We start from the raw sequence: 27,843 nt of genomic DNA, 5'->3' as shown, positions 1-27,843 counted from the left end.
GAAGGTGAGACCAGTTAGACGTAATCTAGTTGTGATACACTGCTGCCTATCACTTACGAGGAGATAATATACATATTTTATGGCATTTTATCGACAATTGTTACTAGGTTATAGGCTTCTTTCTTTCTTTCTTTCTTTCTTTCTTTCTTTCTTTCTTTCTTTCTTTCTTTCTTTCTTTCTTTCTTTCTTTCTTTCTTTCTTTCTTTCACCGACTACTCCAAGTTGAAAACAAAATTTTTTTTGTGAAAAACGTAGGCCTAATTCCTTGATGAATAGCCAGAAAGTTCAAAAGTACAGCAATGCTTTGAAATAGAAATATTTTGTCTACTGTTACTTTTGACATTTATTATTCACACACACACACACACACACACACACACACACACACACACACACACACACACACACACACACACACACACACACACACACACACAGTCGAAAGTCATAGGCCTACAGGTTTGGAATGATATGAGGGTGATTAAATGATGACAGATATATATATATATATATTTTTTTTTTTTTTTTTACTATCCTTCCTTTTAATAAATAAGAAGAACATATGCTATATAAATGCATAAGTATGACATAAATATCTATAGATATGCAAACCTTCAGATCACTCTGGAATAAATGTGCTGGCAGTGCCTAAAGAATCTTTTCAATCAGGCAGTATGTCTCAGCTTGACCTCGAGATGGCGCCAAATATCTTCAGTAGTTTCAAACCAATTTGTTCAAGGATGGTTCACAGTAATGCGTTTTAAACCTCTATTTGCCAAAGGTCCATGTCCCTCATTCACCTTCTTTGTCAGAATATTCTTTGTCAGCATCAGAGGAACTTGTCCGCCCCAGTCCAGGAGTCAATTACCATGGCAGGACTGTGTTAGAACATGCAGTGCTATTGAGGTGCTTCTGATGTGCTTCAGGTCGCCTTAGTCACTCCTGCTAAAGCACAGGTCAACGCTCAGGCTCAGCGGTTTATGATGGAGGACATGAGCCTGCCGTAGTTGATCCACATTCGGACACTGATGTAAGGAGCCCTGAGTCATTTGTCAGTCCTCTCTAAGCTCGACTAGTTTTACATTTACATTTACATTTATTCATTTAGCTGACGCTTTTATCCGAAGCGACTTACAATTGCTATATATGTCAGAGGTCGCACACCTCTGGAGCAACTAGGGGTTAAGTGTCTTGCTCAGGGACACATTGGTGTCTCACAGTGGATTCGAACCCGGGTCTCTCACACCAAAGGCATGTGTCTTATCCATTGCGCCACCACCACCCCCCCAGACTAGTTGGTTTCGTCTGAGCAGATATACGCCCTCTGATAGCCACGGTTTCCACAAAAACATTAAGCAGCACAACTGTTTTCATTATCATAATACGAAGAAATGATTCTTGAACACCAAATCTGACTATTAGAACGATTTCTGAAGGATCATTTGACACTAAAGACTGGAGTAATGATGCTGAAAATTCAGATTGCATCACGAGAATAAATTACTTTTTTAAATCAATTTAAATATAAAACAGTTATTTGAAATTATAATAATATTTTATAATATTGCTGTATTTTTGATCAAATAAATGCATCCTTGATGAACATAAGAAGTTTTTTTTTTTTTTTTTTACAATAAAAATACAACTTTTTTCCCCCACATGTGACACTGATCTTAAGCTGTGTGAAAAAGTCAGATCTTTTCAAATCCAACTTAGACGACTTATGGTCCATGATTTGATAGCCTGGTCCGCAACATGTGTGTGGAACTCTCAAATCTGAATTCATTTAGGAAATTCGTTAACATCACACATTACTGTGTAGGAGCAAATGCCTGTCATCATTCAATGCACACTGTGTCTTACCAGACAAAATTATAATGAACAGGTCAAAGGTCACAGCAGCAAGGTAAACAGTGGAAGAAAAACTTAATCAGAGGTAATCAAAGAGGTGAGCATAAGAATTCTCAGGAAATGTGTTTTTTTAGAAACTTTTAGAAAATAAAAACAATAAAGCATGCAGTTTCATCAACAATCTATTAGAACCAACAGTGCTTTAGTTTAAGTCATACTAGCAATATATTTAATGAAATGGGATTTTTTTTTTCATGTTTTCGGGTCTTTTAGTAATTTTACAACTGCTCACAGCTCAAAGTCAATGACAAGCGAATATGCCATTCACGCACCAAAGTACAGTTAACCTTCCCCGTGCAATCCTTCCAAGAACTGGGCATATGTGCATTCTCAGTGGCAGATTACACAGACGACATGATCTGATGAGCATACAAGCTGTTATCTGGGTCAGCACTAGTCTCCAATTTCACGCCCTGAAACATCCATCATATATCTGTATTGTTTCTCTCCACGGAGTTCACTGACCTTTGTTCCTTGGCAAAAGCAAACTGTCACCAAATTTTCTTGACCATTTCTATATGTTAGCATGTGTGTTTAGCATGTGTTTTGAAGTGTAGCATGCTAATGGAGGCACGACTGCAGTGGAGCCTGAGCTAATTGAAGCTTTGCATATTTCACTGCTTTCCACTCCTATGAACTGTTGACATTTAACTGACCCCATGATTTATATATAGCTCGTGTGAGCCATGTTAGCTTTTAAAAATAAGTCAAATAATTTTTATATATGTAGTATGTCATATGTATTTTACATTTTACCATGCACTAAATTCTTACAACACAACCCTTCTAAAATGAGCAATCACCTGACCTTCATTTGACCCCATATGGTGCTGCAAATAAACAGTAAGCACAGCACTTAACTACAGCTGACCTATTTTTACATAAATGTGCTGTGAGAATTTTAACACTTCTTTCTGACCCGAATTTTTTTTTTCTTCCCATAAGTTTGTTTTATGTCACATAGATGCATCACTGATTTAAGCCAACAGATAGCAGCTGGACATTATTTTTTCATCATCTTGACAACATCTTCATCCAATGCAAAAACCTCCCTGAAGGGGAAGCAGGAGCAAATGTGACAAAACAAAAATTAGCACAGAGCAGCACATCATATCATTTACATCACATTCGGATGCAGGGTGCAACTCTGAACACGGTGCAACAGAGTGGCATAACATGCTGTGTTTCTGGGCCACCGAGCAGCATGTCAAACTGACAGAGAGAACAAAAAGATGGAGAGAGAGAGAGAGGAAGGTCAGATGCAATGTAACAATGAATAATTTGCGGATAGTATGGCTGAAGACCAACAGAATTGCAATCATGATATATACATGATATATACTATATCTGTCAATTATATATCTATCTACTTATCTACCTACATAGGCACACGAATATACAGTATATACAGTATCTCTCTCTCTCTCTCTCTCTCTCTTTCTGTATATATATATAGATATATTGATAATGATACTTAAATTAGCCTTATTGTAATTTAAGTGTTATTGTCATTTACACACACACACACACACACACACACACACACACACACACACACACACACACACACACACACACACACACACACACACACACACACACACACACACATTCTGCGAAACCCAAAATAAGATATTTTGAAGAAAGAAAGTCATACAGGTTTGGAATGACATGCGGGTGATTAAATGATGACAGATCTTTTGTTTAACTATCCTTCCATTTAATAAATAAGAAGAAATTATGAAACCGCTTTATTTGACTCCAGAGCAAATAGAAAAAAACACTGAAGTAAAAACGTTACAGACCACAACAATTTGTATGAAATGATCAGCTTATATTATTTAATTCAGGATGTGTCTTTATTCTTACATTTTCATCTGATCCGTTTCCACCAGATGGCAGCATAGTCCCTTGTATTTAAAATATATTTTTCTAACATACTACAAACAGAGAGTTTAAAGATAAAAAGAAAATACACACAAAACAAATCCATTATTTTAAGCTATACATATTGCAGATATTGATGCCTGTATAAATTTGATCCACATTCTAGGCCTTTTATGTATCATCTTTATTATTTCTATGACTAAATCTAAATCTCCATAAACCTGGTTATAACAGACCTACACAATTTCAAAGATAGATTTCAGCCAATTACGTAAGCACTTAAAAAAATAGCATTTAGGCCTATTTAAGAGGGAAAGTGTTATTGTTTGTTTACGCTCGCTGCATGTCCGTGTCCATGTTTCTGGCACAGGTGATTTGCCGATCAGCGTGAGGCCAGTCGTTTTGTCTGCGGGGGGTCATCGGAGGCAGTGTGGGGAAACAAAATTAATCCTCGTGGCTCTAGGTTATGGCAACAGGTCAGGAGTTTATTGATTAAATGTCAGCTACCCAGGTGAATGTGATTCGTAACTCTGAGGAGGCCCCTCCGCACGATCCATCACATGATATCCAAAGGAAGATTAAAGGCCTTACGACAGACTAAACACTTTCAGCCGGGATGAAGGTCCTGCCGTCCATCCGTCCGTCTATCTATCCGTCTGTTCCAGACTTCAAACCTCAAGTCTTTAATGTCAGAATCCCACAAACAGCCACCCGTTCCCTCGAGAAAGGTGCGTGTGCCATCATCATAAGCGAATTTGATTGACAAGTGTACTTCAAGGCCCAAGGTTAATGGTGTTGACACAGAAACCATTCAACGGGTTAAGGGCTAGAATGAGAGTTCTGAAGATCATGCTCTCTTTGTCAAATTAAACTCTTTGCATTTGGTGCCTGAACATGTGGAGCAGATTTGTTGGCGGGATGGGCGTCCTTGGGGTCATGGGGAAGTTATCCACTGACTCCAGCCGTCCAGAGGATGCGCCGCAAGCGATCGCAAACTCGTATTTGGCCCCACGGCACCCATGGAGCCCCAGTTGGACGGTCTCTTTACCCTAGAGGTAGGTTCACAGGCTATACTGGACTCCGCGGTGGCTCGGAGCGCTGGGTGACACATAACCTTGCCCTGTCACCACCCTCACCAGTGTGTCAGCTGATATTAGACTGATTGACGTTGACCCGCCACTCAGGCTCTGAGGGTTTAGCGGCGCTATATAACCTCGCCCTGACTGTTCACCAGGCTGAGGACATTGGAAGCAGGGCATCCTCAGCTGCGTCCTATACTCCGAGACAAGGGCGAGCGCTTCTGCCATGTTATAAGAATTACAAATGCCCGCTGTGATTTGTAGATTTTTTTAGGCACGCTCATTACCATATCACATGAGCGTATAGCAATATTTTGTTTGTTGTGTGCTGATTTTATTATGTTTATGTGAGTTGACATTCCATCTGATTCAGAGGATTTGGAGTTGTAGAGTCTGGCATGTTTCTTGCCGTCTCGCTCTCCAGGTTTCGTTCTCTGTCTGCTGTTCTACTTTTTTGTAACTTGTATTTTAGCTCCTTTTGACAACCCCTTACTGTGCAAAAATATATTGCTAGCTTTTATAAAAGCACTATGTAGCATAGAGGAGCCTATACATGTGTAACAAAGAAAGTGTCCTACTGATGCACATTTGTGACTAAAAGGGATAGTTCCATAAAATGAAAGTTTAAATTGATTACTGGCTACAAAAAAGGGGGGGGGGATGCACTACTTTTTCAAATAAATGCTGTTCTTTGTACTTTCTATTCATCAAAGAATCCTGGAAAAAATGTATCCCAGTTTCAACATTGATAATAATAATTGTTTGAAATGTTTCTTGAGAAGCAAATCAACATATTAGAATTATTTCTGAAGTAATGATGCTGAAAATTCAGCTTTGCCATCACAGGAATAAATAATATTTTATTTGTTTATTGTTTTTAAACAGAAAACAGATATTCTAAATTGACTGTATTTTTTTTTTATCAAATAAATGCAGTCTTGTTTTTGACAGAAGTCTCTGTATGCTCACCATTTAAAAATCATTCTGCCCCCCAAACGTTGGTTATACAAAAAAACAAAAAAAAAAACAAAAAAAAAAAACCTGTATTGGAATGGGCATATTCATACCTTATAGAATGGGTATATATTAGACTTCTTTTAAAAACTATTGAAAAAATCTTACCAACCACACATTTTTTGAACGGTAGTGTAAAAGTAGTCCACATGATTCTTGAAAATACGCAGGGAAATACGCAAGATGTTTAACGTTAGTAATGTTCAACCTGTGTCACAAGTGCCACATTTGATTGGAGAGCTGTTGGTGGAGTGAATAAGGACTTGGGAAATAGTGGTCTAGACTAATTTATGGGTATTTTATAGTGCTTGTTTGTCCTTTTTGGTGTTTAAACTAACATGTTCAAATAACATTGCATGTAAAAGACAAAATTGTTCTACAAAAAGAAGGGTTCAAAACAACATGAAATTAAGCAAATGTGAATTATTTAATAAATATAAGTAATTTTAAAGCAAATCACAAATGAAGAGCATTTATGCTTTACATCTCAATCTCAGCTTCAAAATAAAAATCTGAACAAGTGGAGTGACTAGGCAGCGCAAGGCAAGGCAGAGTGAATTAAACATGGATGACAGCAGAGAGAGGAAAAATGTCATTTCCAATGATATCCAAGTCTGTCTGCCATTAAAATGTGCATTGACCCGCACTGCATACAAAAATGATATCATGAACATTAACTTCCCAAGTTAATGTCGTGTGCTGCGCTGGGTGCACAGGGATGCCAGTGCACTAAGAGCATGCTTTTAATACATGCCCTCACTTCCTCTTTCCTGTGGGGATTCCTTCCGCTTTTACAGCACACTGCAAAAGTGTTTCTTTAGATTGCAAAGTTCATGCCCTTAAGTAAATGCTCTGTTTAAAATAGTGATTCTCAATAGGTTTAAAGCTCTGATGTGACACTGATCTTGCTTGCACTAAAGGTATACTGAAAGGCAGTGAGCTAAGAAGTACAGTACATCCAGTATAAAGGATGATTGAAACACTATGCATTTTATTGTGTGGTGTATAAACAAACACAATAGTTTACGCCATGTTGTTCTGTACACCGGGGAGCAAAAAGAAAAAGAAAGAGCAGAAAGTGAAAAAGAACATTATTTACATTTGCTGAAATCGCTCATTTTAAATTCTTAAATCGGATATAAGCACAGTATAAACTTATTATATGTGGTTAGATGTCATGACATGACAGTCAAACAAATTTTATAAGGAGTATGAGTAGAATACAGTGTTCTGAGATAAGTAGGCAAAGTCCTCACAGTTATTTCAATGTTTATATTGTTTATAACATATTTATACATGTTTATAATAATCAAATGTAAATTCATGCCCCAGTTACACTTAATGTTGTCACATTTTCCTGGTTAAATAAACATTACATCAAAAAAGAGAAACCACATACAATTATATTTTGTATTTTTACATTAATTATGTAATTAATGTTCTATTTATTGAAACCAAGGATAAATCTCATAAATTTAGCCTTTTTACATCTATTGCAAAATAATAACTAAAGGCAGTAACAATTTAAACAATATATTTTATTTGTGAGCTGATGTTTAGCATTTCTTTTCAATAGTCAACTTATTTTCAGAAGCTCGGTATGCTAGACACGAAGATGTAGGCTAGCCTACCTTTAATTTCCCCAAGCTGATTGCTCACTAAACCCTCCCACAGTCAACATGTTTTTAGGCCATTTCCAGTTTGATTTTGACGTGACCTAAAAGTGGTGCTATCTAAGTGGCTGAGTTGTTTACTTACTTTTTAATTAGTCTTCCCATTAACATCATAATGATGTTCACTCAGGCCGATTTGCGCACGAAAACAAGAGGCGGGATTTATTGCACGAACCAATCATATCCAATTATAGCACGATGGAGGCTTTGCCTACTCTCATGTGACTTTCCCCCATTCATTCTCAATTACCCCCCACTAAACCCAGCACACTCTTATATTTTGAAGAACGTTGAGATCCAAACAACTCTGGACTCTATTGACTCACAATGTATGGACAAAAAGTGTCTTCTTTTGTGTCACACAGAAGATAGAAACTGAATAAGGACACTTTTACACAACAACAATGTACTTAAAAGTTTTTTCTTTGCATTTTTCGTGTACAGACGGCGACGACGACACACGGATCAGTGAAAACGACAAAAAACGCTGTATTCTGTTGCCAGGCCAGTAGTTGGCGATGTCACTTTGTAAAGAAAAACTACTCGCCTATAGACTGAACACGTAATACAAACACGCATGAAGTCACCGTTTTCACAAATTCACGTTTTTGTAGTTTACACCAAGACAACAATGGTATCGTTTTCAAAAACGTGCACTTTGAAACCTGTTTCAAAAGTTTGTGTTTTTAGGCCCCCAAAACGCTGTTGTCGTGTAAACGAACTTCCAAAACTCATAAAAAGTTTTCGATTTTTAGACAACGGCTTCATCTCTGCCTTACGTGTCAAATATATGTGTTTGGGCATTAGATGCATTCAGTGGTAAAGTTTGAATTTTAGATTGAGTTTATGAATAAGAAATATAAACTCTTAAGAGCAGGGTAATATGCTCAGTTTCAACCCTTCGTGTTTGTTAAGGTGATTAATAATGAATATGATGGTAGAATTATGCATGGCGAGGTGACTTCTCTGCTTCGTTCTGAATGCACTAATTCACACAGAGTTCAGGCGACTAGCTCAGTTTAAAGGCTGCTTGTAACACACCATCGCAAAAGATAAATTGACGACAGAGGACACAGAGGCGGGAACTATTGAACCTGTAATGGTTTGTACCCTCTGTGAGAGTTCAAACCGAAGTCACAGGCATCACTGACTGACTTCTTCATCTGACAGGATGTGAGTTTGCTCTGACCTGGGGATTTTAATAATGTATACCCGATCACACAGTGAAGGCTCTCGCCTCAGTTTAACCACCACATAACCTCAGCACTTCTAACTGTACATTATAGTTCAGACCAAAGAAAAACATATACCTTAAAATATTCATCTCATCTCCACCAGGGTCCTTTTTCGGTCACTGCCATACAACAACATGAGCCAACGTCTACCCAAACAAACAGCATTTTGGGTCATATTCCGCATTCTGCGTAAAAGCATCTGCGAATTGACTACTATTACGTACATATTTATTTTGAAACACACAGCTATTATCCGCGTTGAGCCGTAACCTTACAATACATGGAAAACGTTGTGCCCAATCTTTTTAGCACAAAATTCCGCTTCTTGGTAATTCCGTGTATTGTAACGGGCCATAAGATAATGGCTTCCCAAAGCATTTGCCTTTATTGAAGGATCTTAGTTTTTAATCTCAGTCTAATTCATTCACACAAAAATAATCAGCTTAAATATAAACCCTGCACTTCATTCTTCATGTTTAGTCGGCATTTAAGGCATTTAAGGCAGAAGGCTGGCAAAATATTTTCCCTAATTTTGGCCACCTCTACTCTTCCCCTAAATAAACCTCTACTCTCAACATCTGTCATATCACTTTTATCACAGCCTCAAATGAAAGTGCAGGTAATGGATAGAAGACCTTTCACACTGTTCAGGGAAGGATAAAAGACTGGTCAGGGATGTGGGGGAATGGACGTGTGTGAGAGAGAGAGAGAGAGAGAGAGAGAGAGAGTGCCCAGAGCCCTGGATTGTCAGAATTGGTTGAAATGAGGAAAATTCTTGCATGAAGACACTCGGCACGGGTGCCCTTTGAATGAACCAGTGGAAAATGGGAGGGAGCCATGAAATGGGAAGATGTTGCTTTGAAATAGATGATTGCAACACATGTAATCCACAATAAAACATCTTTAATTCTCACATCAAGACCATTGATAAAACCGACAAAAAGCCAAACGGCAAGGTAAATCGTCTCATGATTATGTGAATTTGATGGATTGGAAAAACAATGTACAAATGTACAAGAAGTCAAATAATCTCAACTATGTTGACTGATAACATGTGGCTCTTTCCCAGAAACATGGTATTCATCATTCCTGCATAATTGCACCATGTGTGCCCTACAGCATTGTGACTTTTATCCAATTTGATTCTTAAAAACATTCACAACAGAACATGACAACATACATTGCATTCACAAGACTTAGCAATACTGTTTATGCTAAAAACAAAGAAATATATATATATATATATATATATATATATATATATATATATATATATATATATATATATATATATATATATATATATATATAAATTATCTGCCGTGAGACAATTTGTATTTCTGCTATTTGTAGATGTTTTACCAGTGACACACTATATTTGGATGGATCTCAAAAGCGTTAAATGGACTTTATGTGGGTTTTTTCCTGTCTGCTGTTTTTCACATCACAGACCACATAGTTTGGGACCACACATGTGGGACATCTGCAGCTCCAGAGTTAAAGGGGTCATGACATGGATTATTTTATTATTTTAATATGTTCCTTGAAGTTCATTTATAATGTTAATAAAGCTTTTTGCAACCTTCATTCTGACCCTCGATCTGGCTGAAATGATCTGTTTTTTAAGGGGCGGCTCCTTTAAAGGTCCCATGACATGAAATTTTCACTTTCTGAGGTTTTTTAACATTAATATGAGTTCCCCTAGCCTGTATATGGTCCCCAAGTTTCTAAAAATTTCAATCGGTGTAAATCAAGCTTTTGCTATCTTTCTCTGCCTTTGAGAAAATGGAGGCTCATACGCGCTGATCTTGAATCTCCTCCTTATGACGTCATAAGGAGGAAATGTTACCTCCCCTGTCTCTGCTTTGCCCGCCCAGAGAATATTTTCCGCGCATGAGATGCACTAGGAAGTAGGAACGCGCGCGCGCGCGATTTTAGTTTGTCCACGAGAGATATCATGGCTTTTGAGCGAGCGAAGCATAACAATTGCTCAATAATTGGATGTACAAATGAACACCGAAGGGTCAATACAGAGCTGGGCTTGCTGAACGTCTGAAACTAAAGTCTGGATCACTCTCTTTGGCTCAGCTACACACCTCGGACAAGTAAGTCAACTAATGATATATAAGTGTGTTGCTTTACTGTTTATGGTTACCTAGATTTTACACGTAGAATGTGGCTGTAACATTAGCTATGCAGCTATGCAGTTTATGTGTGTGAATACACACACTGTAACGCGAGTGTTGCACACGTCTTTGTTATTTGGATAACCGTTTTCCTGTTGGTTAACGTTATATGGCGCGCGCGATATCCGCATTTCAAGATCGCAGAGCTTGATGTAATTGTAATAAGATAAATACAGATGTTACAGATCTCTCATGAAAAGGCAACAGTAGGTTAGCGTTAGCTACATGATAATAACTGTAAACCATCCGAATAAAGTACCGTATCCAGACATAATATTTTAAACTAACCATTCGGAAACGTCCTGCTGGAGCCGCTGAGTTGCATCTTCTTCATCCGTCGCATCTCCATCTGGATCAGATTCTGGGTCAAACTGAAATGCTTGAAAGACTGCGTGTCTTCGTGCCATTGCTATATCCAACGTAAACATGCACGCCACGTTACCGTTGCGCAAGATGGTCAAGGCCACACCCACCCTCCACCTTGCGCCGCCTTTCTCCTCCTCATTAGTATTTAAAGCTACAGACACCGAAACGGCCTGTCTGAAGGAAGCTCATTCTGGGACTGGCTTGTAGTGGCTATAATTCTGCACTGAGGCTGAATTTTTGGAAAGAGATTTCAGATACAGTACTAGGGACCACTAAGGCCTATATTAAAGCCTACAAAAAGTAGCATGTCATGGGACCTTTAAGGCTTATCAGTAAACGGCCACTGTTCTGATTCGCTAACGTCACTGCATATGAAACAGTATCAACGTCCACTCGCTATTGCGCCTGAGAAAGTGTTTTAGGAAACATTATCCATATAAATCCGTCATTTACAGACAAAGTACTGTATAATGAAATCATTTACTTACGGTTTGTGAAGCAGCTGCTGTCAGATTCAATACAGTTAAAGGGTTAGTTCATCCAAAAATGAAAATTCTGTCATAATTACTCACCCTCATGTTGTTCAAACCCTGTAAGACTTTCATTCATCTTCGGAACACAAATTAAGATATTTTTGATGAAATCTGAGAGCTGGCTCACCCCTTCATAGGCTGCTCTGGTAATCCCAGAAAAGTTAGTAAAGACATCGTTAAAATAGTCCAAGTGACTACAGTGGTCCAACCTTAAAGGGATACTTCAGGATTTAGCATTAAGCTTTGTATTGGTAGAAAACCTGTAGTATTTTCGAATTACCGTGCTTCCCACCCTCATATCCCCCTGAGATGAGAGATTTATGTATTTTTTGTCTGGAAAAAATCCTCCGATGACGCAAAAATCGTCACTTTGCGTCATCTGAGGATTTTTTGGCCAGAGGCTAAAGACTACAAGCCAGTAGGAGGAGCTAGTTCCGCATGTTTTCAACCCGTCCATAGAGGGTGGGATCTCACTCACAGAATGTACACAGTGTCAGCCGTCTTTCTTTGGAAGCTAAGCTATCAGGCTCTTGTTCTGTGGAGAAAGCTGAGTAGTAGGAGAAAGCTGAGTAGTAGGGGTTACCATCCTCTTTTTCCCGGACATGTCCGGCCGTCGAGATCGTCCTTCGGCTGTCTGGCTGTCTGGCCGTCGGCTTTTGCTTTCTGCAGTCGCCATTCATTGTTTACATGCACACCTTTTGTTTCAATCTAACTGAATTCATTCCGATTGGTGAATCTGAATGTAGTGTTTACATGAACGCTAACAAGTGATCGGTTGATGTGCGTTTTAACATTGCTAAGAAAATTCCCGCTCCTCCGTGAGAGATACGAGACCGGTGCGTCTCAGTAATCACGCCACCGGCCTCGTGCCGTTCTCCCGCGGCCCTCAGCCTCGTCCTGCTCGCCACAGTAAACATAATGAATGGCGACTGTAGAACGCAAAAGCTGAATCCCGGACATTTTGAGCGATCTCGAAATCCCGGGCAAACTCACGGAGACTCACTAGTAGCCTAGCCTTGTTGTTTTCAACTGCACGCTCTTACCGGTAGGCGTGGCTTGGGAGTGGCCTCCTAGGGCAGCAAACAAGTGCATTCTGGGAGTTGTTGTCTTTCATCCACATAAGCCAAAAAGTCTAGAAAGCTCCAAATTCAAAAATTATTTCACATTTCTTCTACATAAATGACCTATTTTAAATACACATTCATCTTTCCAGAGGTGAAGTATCCGTTTAAGTTTATCAAGCAACGAGAATACTTTTTGTGCGCAAAAAACAACAAAAATAACGACTTTATTCAACTATTCATTTTCTTCTATGTGGGCCTCTGAGTGAGTTCACGTAGTGTAACAGCGCAGCGCATCTGGGTTGAACGACAGAACGTAGGCTCACTATTGGCCGACGCTGGTCATGTATGTGATGCGTGTGATGCTGGCCAATTTTTATGGGCGCACAAAAAGTATTCTCGTCGCTTGAAAAACTTAAGGTTGGGCCACTGTAGTCGCTTGGACTATTTTAACAATGTCTTTACTAACTTTTCTGGGATGGCAGATATCGATTACCTAGCAGCCTATGAAGGAGTGATTTCTCAGATTTCATCAAAAATATCTTAATTTGTGTTCCGAAGATGAACGAAAGTCTTACAGGGTTGGAACAACATGAGGGTGGGTAATTAATGACAGAATTTTCATTTTTGGGTGAACTAACCCTTTAACTGCTTCATCTTTCAACAAAAGTTTCTTTGTGAACTCTCCATTACACTGTGTTAGTTTACAAAGCAAAATTCTCCGGAAAAACATACAATCCTCTGATCCGGGATGCCATTAAAAAAAAAACATCCACTTGTTTCCTACACTGGGATTCTTCTGAAGTCTGTACAGAGACACAAACGAGCTGTTTAAACTGGACGTGTCAAAGCAAAGGTTCTTTCACTCTTCCATTTGACCTGTTGTCGACAGACTCTCATCCCAAGTCGTCATATACTGACGCTTTGGACATTTCGTCTACATCGAACGCACATGGCACCCTTTAGCGTCAATATGAGCAGATAGATATGGGCCAGAAGGCGCCTCCTAGCGGTCTAACCCTAACCCTACCCCAGACCTAAACCTACCCATAACCGAACAAAGCTCTGTGCGTCTCATATTGACGCTAAAGGGTGCCATGTGCGTTCGATGTAGACGAAATGTCCAAAGCGTCAGTATATGACGACTTGGGATGAGAATGCGTTGACAGACTCAAGTGTGTGGAGTACATCAGAAACTGAACGCACATCTGTATACTGTATCCAGTGTAGACAGCCCAATGATTATAATGGGTTCTATATTTTTTATGTGACACAATGCTCACATCTGGTGTTGGCAAGTTTCAGCCATTAAGCTACTGAACAGCAGTGGGCAGGGCGGGGCCTATGGTGCGATGATGATGACTATTCGTCGATATCTCGCTCATGCAAATGTGTTTGCCTGTGTGATGTCACAAATCCCACGAGATCCAAACGAGGCATTTTTGGAGTTTGATTAAATGAATGCTTTGTTTACAATGAGGAGAAGTTATGAAACTTGCAGGATGTTTTAATGGTACAAAGACCTCTTATAAAATATTAATAAGCACTATAATAGTATATAAATAATAATAAAATAATACCGCCCAGAAGTGACATCAGGCTGCTCATTTAGTTGTTTTTATATATAAAATCACCAATCCAAAATACTCAATGGTAGTCGAATTGAACGTTAATTGCAACCAGAAACATCAACCAATTGTGCTAGCTGACCCATATGGACCCAAGAGAAAGAGGAAAAATACAGCGGCCCACCTAGGAGCAGTTTCATAATGAACTCCTGAAGTAAGTGAGGATGACATTTCTTCTGTTCCCTTCTAAGCACACAATGTGTGCGTGTTCTCGAGTGTCGAACACACACACACACACACACACACACACACACACACACACACACACACACACACACACACACACACACACACACACACACACACACGTGTGTGCTGCAGATGCAGTCTATTAGAAGCAGAGCGGCAATTGGCGACATTACCTTCTTCAGAAAGGACAGGTGTTGGCAGCACCATATTCCTGGCACCTTGCTGCATGTGACATCTCTATCGCCTCAAGTTAAAAAGCCATTGCACATTGCTAAATGACTGAGGCCTCTTTATCACATTGCCTAGCATGGCTGAGGGCAGAGGAAGATATTGTTGAATTGTGGTGGAACACATGAATCAGTAACTTTGAAGTGATTTTAGCACAGGTATGAGTGTTGTTAGGCATGACGCTAATCCTAAAGTAACTGTGGGAATATCACTGTCATGCGATAAGTGCTTTATTGGTTTAATAAAATTGTATAAATAACAATACCACATATTTTCAGTAAATAGTTGCAATAAAGTTATTAATAATTATTTAGAAAAAATGTAGGCTGTTTACGGAGGACATTATGGCAACTGTGGATTAATACAGAACTCAACAAGGTTTATGCCAACTGTAAACAGCTCGGATCACAGTTTATCCAATCAAAATGAAGAAATTCTCATTCTTGAATTTTCATCTCGTCTGTAATTTTTCCGTGACCCTTTCTGCTGGTTACACTTACTCTTGTACACTTATCTTGATTAATTTGTTGAGTTCTTAATTCATTCAGTCAACCGATTTAATTGAAATGTTGATTCATTCAAAATGAAACATGTGACTTGAATTTGAAATAGCATACCAGCATATCTTTATACAATATTATCACAATTCTTGAGACACGATACAATATTATTGTGATATGCTGAATACAATGCAATAAAACCTTTTTTCAACTGCAAATGTCCCCAAAGGAAAAATTTCCACATATATTTGTATCTAATTGGATAAAGTCTGTTAATTTCACATGTATAACTATCAATGTCTTGCTCTGGAGGCAGTCATATGCAAATTAATTTTACAACTTGAACAATAGATGGCACTTTGTGGTTATTTTCATTGTATGTGAAATAACCGACACAATAACGCAAGACGGTTTGATTTAATTTTCAATAGAGTATATAACCATATAGTGGTGCAGGTATGAAGTCACTGTGTAGGCAAACTACTAACTGTAGGCAGTTAGCAACACATTGGTTCCCTCGACAAAACCCAACAGGATTTTACCATATAAGCTTTTGGATTATCGCAACAACAAAAAAAGCTCTGAGAACAACAAAAGTTTATGATAGGCTACTTACACGTTTTGTCCATCAAGATAATTTTCACAGATGAACACAGTTTACATGAATTTTGAAAACTAAATGCAGTTGTCTGAAGTAAAAAAAAGCTAAAGGTAGGGTATAAACGAACTACACCACGGTCCCACGACTTCAACGTCACCACTACTAAGCTTTTGACAACTCTTTCAGTTTTTTATCTAAAAACATTTTCCCAGAAAGAGTTGAGCTTGAGCTTGAGTTGGACTGAGCTTACCTGTCCATTTAATCTCCCCAACAGCCTCCGTAGTCCCATTTATTTAGTCACTTAAAAACCACCCTTTTCAAGACATGTAACTGCTTAAAAAAATCACCAGTGGGGTAATACTGATGTATTTTATGTCGTAGAATAAAACATGAAAGTGTCTTGAGCTTGTGTTTAGCACAGACTTTATTTCAGACATTTAACCAAAATCCCATTTAAACATTGACTGCAGGACGATGGAATCGCTAAAGTGCTAAAATGCTAACTCGTTTCCACATTTTGGCTTAGAAAGTGGTCATACCTGCACTACTCTATTAACCGTATGTAACTGTAAGTTGAGCTATCAGGTAATGCAGGCTGTTTTAAGTAGCCTTTCCGTCTTCCCCCATTTTACTGCTGCTGTCTTTCTTGACAAACGTGCTGTATTATAACTGCACGTTGGCAGTGAGGATTTGGCAGTATATAGATAGTATATCTAGTATATTTGATTCTAGTCGCGAGAGAAATTGTTGCATCGCATTATGTGTCGGCATTTATGTGTCGAACTAACACGTTTATTTAGCCTTCACCGAGCTAAACTGCGCTTCCTTTACACACGGATCACTGTGCGCGCGTGAGATACAGTAGCGCTAATTTACTCACGCTATTTTGTGAAATTACTTCAAGTTATTAGTAATATTTCATGCATTATAAGCACAGAACTTATGTAACATTTATGCACAATACTTGCAATCGTGAGCCGATCATTCAGGCTCTGAAACAGCCTACTTGGCGTCCATGAGTGAGCCATCGATTAATTGACACACTTGATTCGTAGTAGGCCTATATTCTTTACGATTGATAAAGATAAACTTTTTTCTTGTTTCTTTTAAGTTATTCAGTATGAATGAATGAACTAATGATTTGTTGTAGTATAAGAGCAATATCACCTGAGGCTGTAAATATTTGGAACAGCAGCACTCTTGCTCATGCAATTATAGTGTCAGCATCACAAACACTCATTTTGTAACTATTTTCATATTGGAGTAGTTATGTTTGTGTATTATGGAAAAATTTTTCCTAAACACTGGGCTATTCTCTAGTCTAATGGAATGTGTTCGTGCTATCGGTTTAGGTTGGCAGGGATTGTAAAAAAAAAAGTTAGGTAAGTAAAGTAAGGAAATGGATTGCTCCATACTTTTTTGTTATCCTGTGAATGGAAGATGCTTTGAGAAAATAAATAAATAAAGTAAATTTCTAAAGCAAGGGAGGCTGGGGAAGAACGTTAACTTTTAAGGTTAATTGGAGCCAAAAGTGTCACATCAATCTAGCAGTTTACCAGAGGAAATTGGCCTGGCCTTTTGTTGAGAAATGGCGGAGATCACCACATGGGGTTTTTCTATAGGCAATGGGTTGTTAAATTTGTAATGGGCTTACTGTGTTGTTGACCTGGTCTGGTCTTATATATAACTGCATGTGTTGTAGACAGGACCCAGCCACCTTCACAACTTGTATTAAATTCATATTTTAGGCCTCCCGGGGTGCGATAACAACGCTCCTGTATGAAGTTGCTTGGACATCTTGCTCTTCTGTTTGTTCACAAGAATATTTGAACATAGGAGTCAGAGCACGCACATGTATCCAGGTCACAATAAGTCTCTGTACCAGCCGTGTTTTGGATGGTGGCCCCTAAAAGTAGTTGATGGTCAGTATTGCTTCCTATTTTGAAATTATTGCATCAACTTGTTTTTGCTAATGTGATTGCTTTCCCCAGTGTGTACGTTTCTTTTTTGGGTGATATTATTTGACATTATATATAAAAAAATATTAAAAAAACTTGGCTGTAATTCAAGGTCTCTGTAGTGTCTGCAAATGAGGGAGAACAAATCTTTATCTCCTTAGATGATTGCCCAGAATAATGATAATAAAAGGATTACTCCTGGTCTAAAGAAGACGTCACGCTGAGCTAAGGTCTAATTGGCGAGTTCCTTTACAAAGTTGATCAAGTCCTGGGGCTGGAAGTTAGTGAACTGGTCAATTAATCTTTCTTCTTCCTTAATGAGGTGAGGGATTTCCTGTGGCTGGAGCCCAGCACAAAGTCAGACACAGTGCCCAAAGGATGTGGCGTCGCTGTACCAAGTGAGCCCCCCAATTAAAAACGGACACCACCAGACCTACCCTCCTCTCCAGGTGGTAAATTGGTCTGACTCAGACTCAAAGAGAGTGATCTTAACTATGACTTCAATTCAACTTTACAGGAGGACAGGGGGAAAAGGGGGAAATTTCCTCCATGAAATAGGATTGCTATGGGATGAAGCTTGCCCCTGCAAGGTCCAATCATTTCTTTTGCTAAATAAAAAGAAACTTGTTGAATCCCTCCTGCTGAGTGCCAAAGAGTTTCGAAACATTATGTTGCGGTTTGACTTAGGATTTGGGGGTGGTGGATGAATGTCAGGACGGAACAAGCTGGATGAATAAGGGAATAAATGTGCTTGACATGGTTGCTTGTGTCATATAAAGTCCATGCTTATCAGAGGTCACTCCATCAGGAAGGGATCAAAGGTGAACAAAGCTATGGAAGATTACAAAAACAATACCGTATGCAACAATCTCATCAAAAGAAACGTGTATTGGAAATGTGATACAAGTCTGGCTGTTACAGACTGCCTTTCCCCCATCTTTTGCTGTTTGAAAAGGATAGTTCACTAAAAAATAAAATTCTGTCATCATTTACTCACCCTCGTCTTGTTCTAAACTTGTATGACTTTTTTTTCTTCTGTAGAACATAAAATAAGATATTTAGCAAAATGAACAGCATTATAAATTAATAGCATTATTCTTCGAAAAATCTTTTTTTTGTGTTCAACAGAAGAATGAAAGTCATACAATTATTCAATGATTTTTATTTATTTTTTAATTTAGGTTGAACGACAGGCTACCTTTGAAGGTACACTCAGTATTAACAGGTTTTACATTTATAAATGTGTTTTTTTTAAAGTGATATATACAATCACCTGAGACTGGAACCATATCAGTCTCAAAATGTAATGATTAAATATATAATAAATTATCATTATTTGATTAAATTATCAAAATGTAAATAATGTGCGAATATATAATGAAACCATCTTCCAAACTGTGTTTTGCCTTAATTATCATGGTAAGCCAATGATAATTATTTGTTTTAGAGGTGTCAGAATGCTTTTATTATTCATCCATGGCCATGCGTGTTGATTTCAAATCCACAAATAAAGGAAAGAAGGTCAGGTTACTATATGCAGTAGAGCTTGAAGCCACAACAACTGAACATTGAACCAAATTGTTTGCAAACAAAAAGGTTAAGCGACAGTAGGCTACCCGTATAATAAAACATGCATCAACACAGCATAGAGTTTGCATAGCATCACATTTGCTGTACATTATAGGTTCACATAACAAAGTTTATGTTGGTAACAATGTCAATAGCTAAACTAGTTCCTACTTTGATCTATTTGCCTAAAAATTGCCTTGCCAAGTTATAGTTTCCAATGTTATCTGGTAACCAGACAGTTGACAGCACCCATTGAGTTCCATAGTATACTATTATACTGACGCAAGTGTTTTTTGCTAGTTTCAGCCCGACACGGTTATCATTTTCACGTCCTGCGCTACGATGTTTAAATAGCAAATACATGCCCATCTGTGCACCCATGGGCGTGCTGGTCTGAAAACGAGGTGCGTTCAGGCGCATTGTTGACGCGTTGCTATTTCAAGGCAACTGAAATAGACTGCGCCATTGACCAACAAAAACCTGGTCTAAAGTCAATGGCACAATATTTTTTTGTTATTTAAAGAGCGCCTTAGTAATGTGCGCCTATAGGCGGGTCCACAACGCGCATACACTCTGCTTATTAAACACACAGGGACACACAGCAGCACACATACATGCCAAATATTAAAAATAAAAGGATTACAATGTAAAATATTATTATTGTGTACATAAAGATATGGTGGAATCCAGCTTGTCTTGAGATGGTCTGCTTGTGCACTTTAACCTGGCGTACGAGTAGATCTGTTTGCTCTCTGGAAAAGCGTTCAGTTTTTCCACTAGCAAATTCCGTCATGTAAATAGCGAATCCGCCATGGCGCGAGCGCAAAGGGCATTTAAAGGGAATGGGAGATGAGACTCTGATTGGTTTATTGCACGTAAAGCCCAAAACACACTCATTACTCATTAAGATACATTTTTTCCTGTCGATAAACTAGCAAAAGTGGATTCGGACACGCCCTAAGTGCACTTGCGCCCTGCGCTTTAGACCATACGCTCAGATCGTTAAAATAGGGCCCTATATCTTTCATTTTGAATATATAACAATTTCTTTCAACATTTAGTTTGTCAAGAGATTTAAAGCACCATTTTTGGAGAGTGCGCATGTGCGTTCATTCTCATGTGCTCTAGTATGTAAGAAAGAGATTGAATCTGGAAATAAAGCAAAATAACAGAAAAAAAAATGTGTCCCCTGTGCCATGTTCATAATTTATAGCAAAAATATTGGCATTAATCTGAAACAGATAAATTAAAAGAAGTTATTACTCCACCATCTGCGTGACATCATTAACCAACATAGTTGAATGACAAATTTGCGTCAATATGGTTTCGGGAAGCTCTCTTAGCTAGTTGATTTCTTAAAGGGTGCATCGTACGTTGCTGAATGGGAAACATACCCTTGATTGGTTCAGTCCTTTATTACTTTAACGAAGTTGGTTTGCTCAACATGGTTACAAGAAAAGTGCTGCATCCGCATGCTATTTAAATGGCCTATTAATCCAAAATGACTAATTCAGGTTTTAAAATGATATTTTAAGGGGGTCCTATTATGCCCTTTTACAAAGTCTTGATTTTGTTTTTGGTGTGTACTATAATATGTTTTCATGCTTGATTGTTCAAAAAACACATTATTTTTCGCATATTTTACATGATTAAAATACGAAATGTATGATTGATCTGTGATTGATTAGCTGGCCCAGTGTGCTGTGATTGGCACTACTTAGCGCGTGTTCGGGAAATGTCCCAGCCCTTCATAACCGCAAGCTCTACTCAGTTAGATGTAAACATTAACGATGGCGTATGGCGTCAATTTCAAACCATTTCGAGCCCGATTCAGACCCTGACAGTGTTAACAAAGAGGATTGTGCTGAACGGATTTCAAGCTCAGACTTTGCAAGCACGGATTTCACAGGACGTTTCAGAGTGGTACGTTTTTTTACACTCTTAGACTAAAGACAAATATTTACCCCTAACATGTGCCAGCCTTCAGTTCAGAGAACGCATTAAGACTTCATTCTCAATGCAGTTTCCCATTAAATTCACTTTCCTCTTTGTTGAAATACATAATGAGGGCTAATGTGTGGTCAAGCCTGCTGACCATGGCCGGGAGATGTCTGTCAGGCTGGCGAGGCAATGCAATTGCCCATGGCTCAGACGGAGGAGATACTCTCGGGTCAAGAATTCAGCCCTCGGCCATGTTTGAGTTCAGCGCCCTCTCATCAAGACCGGGACCTCTAACAGAAAAACACAGGGCTCTTAGTGATCCGTGCTTCCAGAAGCTTCCCCTAAGCAGACTACAGCAGAAGCACTTGTTACTTTGCGAGTCATTGGACCACGCTTCAAAATCCCCAAGGCAAACCTGCCTTTGTCTACAGAAGTGGAAGTAGACAGAGGTAAACTCTCATACTGTGAAATACAAGCAGAGTCAGTGATCCATGTTTCAGGAATCGCAAGCATAGCCTTTGGAAAAGCTGCTTGACCGAGCTCCCCTCCCTCATTAGATTGATAACATGGGTCAGTCCTCTAAAGAGCTTAGCGTCTGCTTCCGGACTTCATATTTGGTACATATAGGAAATTGCACTAAAAGCACTGCCATGCAGATCAGGAGAGCTTTTGACTTTATAACAACCTTTAATCTAAAGACCCTTATAAGGGTCAGGCCACCAAGATGATTGTGATTGGCTTTTGTAATTAACCAGAAAGGAACAGCACAGCATGTTGCCACTTGATATCATAACTGTGTATGATAAGAGTACATGGTACTGCTTTCAACTTTGCTTAGGGTAGTAGGGCGAAAACAAACAAACAAACAAACCAAATTGGTCATTTCAAGAGCCAGCTGTGACGATTGTGTCTCAGACAATTAGTGCCCGTGGTTCACAGAGACATGAGGAAATGGGGACAGTGGCACTGGGGACTTGTTTTTCCACCAGTAGGGGGTAGTCACATTACATCAGAGCATGAAGTTTGGCATGGCTCAGAGACACAACAGAGTTTGTGGAAAGGCAATCACCCTCCCTATGTGAATAACTCTGCAGGTCCCATACATTCTCTTCCTGAAAGTGATCAGCTGTGGAGTTAAACTCAGGAAGAATGCGGAAATGATACTTGACAATACATGGCAATACATGGGAGAGATGCGCTAGTTCATGTTTGGCTTCTAAATTGCACCTTTTGTTTTGAAACTGATATTATTAATGAAACTAGTATATATATATTTTTTTCATTTGTGCAATTTATTTAAAATGTAATTTTTTTGTTTTTTTTACATATTTGCATATGTAAAATATTTTAATATAATGATAAAAAACATTATATATATATATATATATATATTTATTTGTATATATATATTTTGCATATATATATATATATATATATATATATATATATATATATTGTTTATATATAAAATGGTAAAAATTGTTTAACATAATAAAAAATGTGGTACTTTAAAATAATAACAATACAATAGTATTTTAAAATAAAAACATAATTTTAGTAAATTTCATTTAAGATAATAACATAAATTTAATATAATAAATCAACTATAAATATATAAATAAATGTAATAATATTTAATATATATAAATTATATAAATATAATTATAAATATTAAAAATCCTTTGGCCACATTTATACAACAATGTAGTAAATGAGTAAAGCCGTTACAATAATAGTTAAAAAAATGTGTATGATATTATCTTAACCACTTGCAGAATATTTCTGTGGGCTTTTACCTAAAACAAGATTAATCTAAAGATGTCGTAAGGATATCCTGCTGGACTACAAGCATCTGTTATATATGTATGCTGAAAATGTTCTAATTTGTCTATAGTATATGCAGACAAGGATGGGTCAAGTGTAGAGTCAAGTTTTTTCGGCCATGCCTTGCAGAGAGTGGACTGGATGGAGAGTAATTATTTGTGGTGAGTCGAGGGCCCTGGGGGTTGCAGGGTGGGCGGAAGAGGCATGGGGTGCGGTGAGATGGAAAGCACGCCAGTCCCGCTCACGCTTGATGCTCAGTGAATCTGAAAGGTCATGTCATGTTTTCTGGCAATTGACTCGATGGGTTTGGATTCTGCAGCATAAGGCTGGTACGATGTTTTGTGTATGTGACTGTGTGTGTGTGTGTATGTGTGTTTCTGCTCCACACATTTACTGGGAAATGTGCCCCTGGGTTGTTTTTCGCATTGACCTTATTACCCTGCGCTGTGACGAGCTTGCCACTGAACTTGCTATCTCTCTCTCTCACACACACACACACACACACACACACACACACACACACACACACACACACACACACACACACACACACACACACACACACACACACACACACACACACACACACACACACACACACACACACACACACACACACACACACACACACCCTCCCTCTCCATTTCTTTATGTTTGTTTTTGCTCCATCTCTCTACCTCAAGATCACTTCCAACATTAATTAAATATTATATCAAACAATGAACGTACATATTTTGGAATTGTTTTAGAAGCACCACCCAATGAGGAGGGGGAGGGGAGACGGAAAAGAAAAGCATTTCTCAAACCCGGTTGCTCTAAATGAGAGGGGACAAACACTGAGTAAGGGCAATATTAGCACATTTAATTAACGCCGATCGCAATCATCAAACACCGGCAGCTCAGACTCATCCAGCAGCCTGGCTAAACCACACAGGACCTCCATCTGCATTTGGCTCCATTCTCTGATATATCTCTTGCCTTGCAGCCATTTCTCTGAGTGTAATTTACCAGAACAATGTAATTTTAACCTTTCCCCCTGCCTCATCATCAGGGACTTTAAGTCATTTTGCTGGAAATGAAGAAACACATCTGTGTCTTTTACGGCAGAGGACACACCATAAAAGCCGAATGGTTCAGTTAAAAAGGATCCTCTCCCTCTGAATTAATCCCAACTGTGCACGCTGTGTGTGTGAGCTAAATGTTAATCATCATGAAAGCTTTGTTTGAATGCATTTCCATTTAGACTTACACATTTAAACTGTTGCTATTGATGACTTGATGAATTCCACATTGGTGTTACTTTTTAAAGACAACACTTGGCTGAAGCTAAAAAAAGTTATGGAAATTTAAGTTTATTTTTATGAAAAATGCACAAAAATAAAAAAATGTAATTGTATATGAAATATATATATATATATATATATATATATATATATATATATATATATATATATATATATATTCCAAAACATGTTTACTCTAAAACTGTGAGAAAAATCAAAGCCATAAATCAAATTTGAGGTTGAGTAAGATTTTGTTTGGGCGCAGTACCAAATGTATCCACTAGATTAAATTTGTTTCCCATTTATTTCCAATGTGGTCATTTTTGACTGCGAGGAGTACAAGTGTCACTATTTTATTCAGGACCATTTAACCTTTTTGAATCGTGAAATCGTAAATGGTTTAATACAAGCATGTGTGGCATAATATTAACACAAAAATAAATTCTCATTTTATCAAAAAACAAACAGGTTTACAGTGAGGCACAAGTACATTTAAAACCAGATATGTGAAGAAAATATCGTTTTTTAATATGTGTGTAACTACACAGAAAAAGTGATTTTGCACACATAGTGCTTGTCTTGTGGCAAAATTTTCGGAACAGAGAATATTTTAAAGTTGTAATAGATAGTGACAGAATTTTTTGTTTTTTTCGTATTGTGACCAACGCTATCTCACGACCAATTCGTACGAATTCGTACGAATGATAAAAAGATGGCTAATTCGTACGAATTCGTACGACCTCACTCGTACGAATTTGTACGATTTGTCTAAACCCACGTGATGGGTAGGTTTAGGGGCGGGGTCAGGGGTAGGTCATTCGTTTGAATTCATACGAATTGGCCAATTCGTAAAATATGTACGATTTTGCAAAAATCGTACGAGTGAGGTCGTATGAATTCGTACGAATTAGCCACTTTGTAAAATTTGTACGTTTTCCCGTGAGATCGGGTTGTTGTGACTTACATCCAAATGTAACGACGAAGAAATGTTGGGCAGGGACTTGGTTCTATCCATTGCTTGTTATTGAATTTTAAGATGTGCGTTTTGCACTCAAAAATAAATGCCAGTTTGCAGACGATTGTGGAGAGGCGGAGTTTAAGCAGAACGTTTATTTTGATCAAACATAACGGTCAATTTTTTTCTTTTAAATGAAACATACATGCATAATTTACAATAAGATCTACAACATGCACTTACTAAATAGAGTGCATAATACATTTCATGCTAATGTTTACAGAGTGGTGGACATTTTTGTGGCAATCAATATTATGCCACAAGTTCTGTCGACTGAGCTTAACTTGTATTGAACCCAGAATACTTAAAGGTGGTTGTTTGTTATCCATGCTAATCTCTGTCTCTCTCTGCATGCGTTCGTCCTCACACTATGCCTGTCTCTCGCTCAGCGGCTCAGTGGCAGAGCTCCAGAATCACTTAGATCATTTTACCTAGGGCACAGAGAGGGCAAAAAGAAGCCACTGACCCCCGCTTGCCCATGCAGGGCTTTACGCCTCGCTGACTTTCCTGGTGTGACATTTTCCCCCATATCGGCCCTCCCCCTACCCACAATTCCCTCTCCGACCAACTAGCACAGCACAAGGGGGAGAATAAAAAAGCTCCGAACGATCATTGTCTGCACAGATATCAATCAAGTGAACAGCAGCCTGGGTCAATCTGCTGTCACCGTGTTCACAACTCACATATGGCACTCATGCAAAATGACAATAATGACAGAATGCCACAAGTGATATCACGTCTAATATCTTTTAAAAAGGTAAATAAGTTTAGAAAGAGGAGAACTTGTGTCCATCTTGCATCACCTGACCCTTTGCCACATTTACACAAGACCTGAAAGCCTCCCTTTTCTCTGCGATGACAAATATAGCCCCTTCGACAGGTCACGCGATGGTCGTGACATTATTAAAAGATCAATTGTGCCTCAAAACCTTGCCGATCTACTGTACAGCTTTGACCGCGACAGATGGGACTTATGTAGACGTGATTTTAATATCTATTTAAAGAGGTTTTACTGACAATGATCTAGTGAGACAAACACTTTTGAAACCTATGGCTTTGACAAAACCCTGACCCGAGCCGAAGTGACAGCTGTGCTGATGTAGCTTATTGTGGGAAATGTGGATTGATTAGAAGCGGGAAAGTCACACATGCCAAGATCTGAACCACTGGAAAATGAAATATACTGTATAAGATACATGATATATACACACAGTGCTGGGTAGTAACTGATTACATGTCATCTGGATTATATAATCAAATTCCAAAAATTAAGTACTTGTAGTTAGATTATATTAAGCTTTAAAATATTGATAAACAGACTAGTTACTTTTGTATTGATTTCATTATTACATATTCACACAATGGCAGTAAATCATTCATAATTTATTGATTCTCTAATTCTTCTTTAAAAATAAATAAAAAAATTGTGAAATTGCACACACAGAGCCACTATAGGTGGCTGTAATTACATGGGAATTGAGAAGCCACAAAGCATTAGATCACTGGAATTACAGAAATCATTTAACTTTTAAGAAGTGTTTTCTCAACATTGCATATCGAATCAAATCCTGACGAACACATTCATTATTATTTGAATTCACTTCATAAGTCATTTAACATGTATTGTTTGAAAGGCTTTTTTTCTTTCCATTTTTTTTTATTATAATTTTATTATTTTAAATTATTTATTTTCATTTTAAATTTGTATGATTTATTTAATGATTAGATTTTCATTGAACTTTCAAACCCCAGTCTGGGAAACCCTGACTGAATATAATGCACTTCATGTTGTTGATAAGAATGAAATATATTTTCTTTTTCTTTGTATTTTTATATCAATATGGTACAATATTATCCTATTCAATTCAATGTGATAAACGAGTCAGAAGTAATCCAAAAGTAATCGAAACGTAGCCAGATTATATTACCTTCAATGTGTAATTTAATGGATTACGTTAGGCTACTAACTACATTTTTTGTCATGTGATTTGAGTTTTTGTTGTCAGAAAAATGTCACAGAGAATGAAATATTAATGAAGTATTAATAATTCAGTGAAAATTAATTAAAAGGATAAGTGGTTAAGGTTTAAAAAAAAAAATGATATGACCTCTGATTTCAAGTGAGTCTTGTATACCATTCACATTTGTCATGGGAATGAGTG

At 38.1% G+C, this 27,843-nt stretch overlaps 1 protein-coding gene across 1 annotated transcript in view; it reads left to right on the top strand.

Moving 5' to 3' along the window:
* The window catches only part of LOC309508066 (uncharacterized protein), a 231,270-nt gene that overhangs the window by 26,787 nt on the left and 176,640 nt on the right, over positions 1-27,843 (top strand). The gene's annotated exons all lie outside the window — the stretch shown is intronic.

Source organism: Leuciscus leuciscus, assembly GCF_965113295.1.
Source record: "Leuciscus leuciscus genome assembly, chromosome: 10".
NCBI classification, from domain to species: Eukaryota; Metazoa; Chordata; class Actinopteri; order Cypriniformes; family Leuciscidae; genus Leuciscus; species Leuciscus leuciscus.
This window is presented reverse-complemented; position numbering and strand designations above follow the sequence as displayed.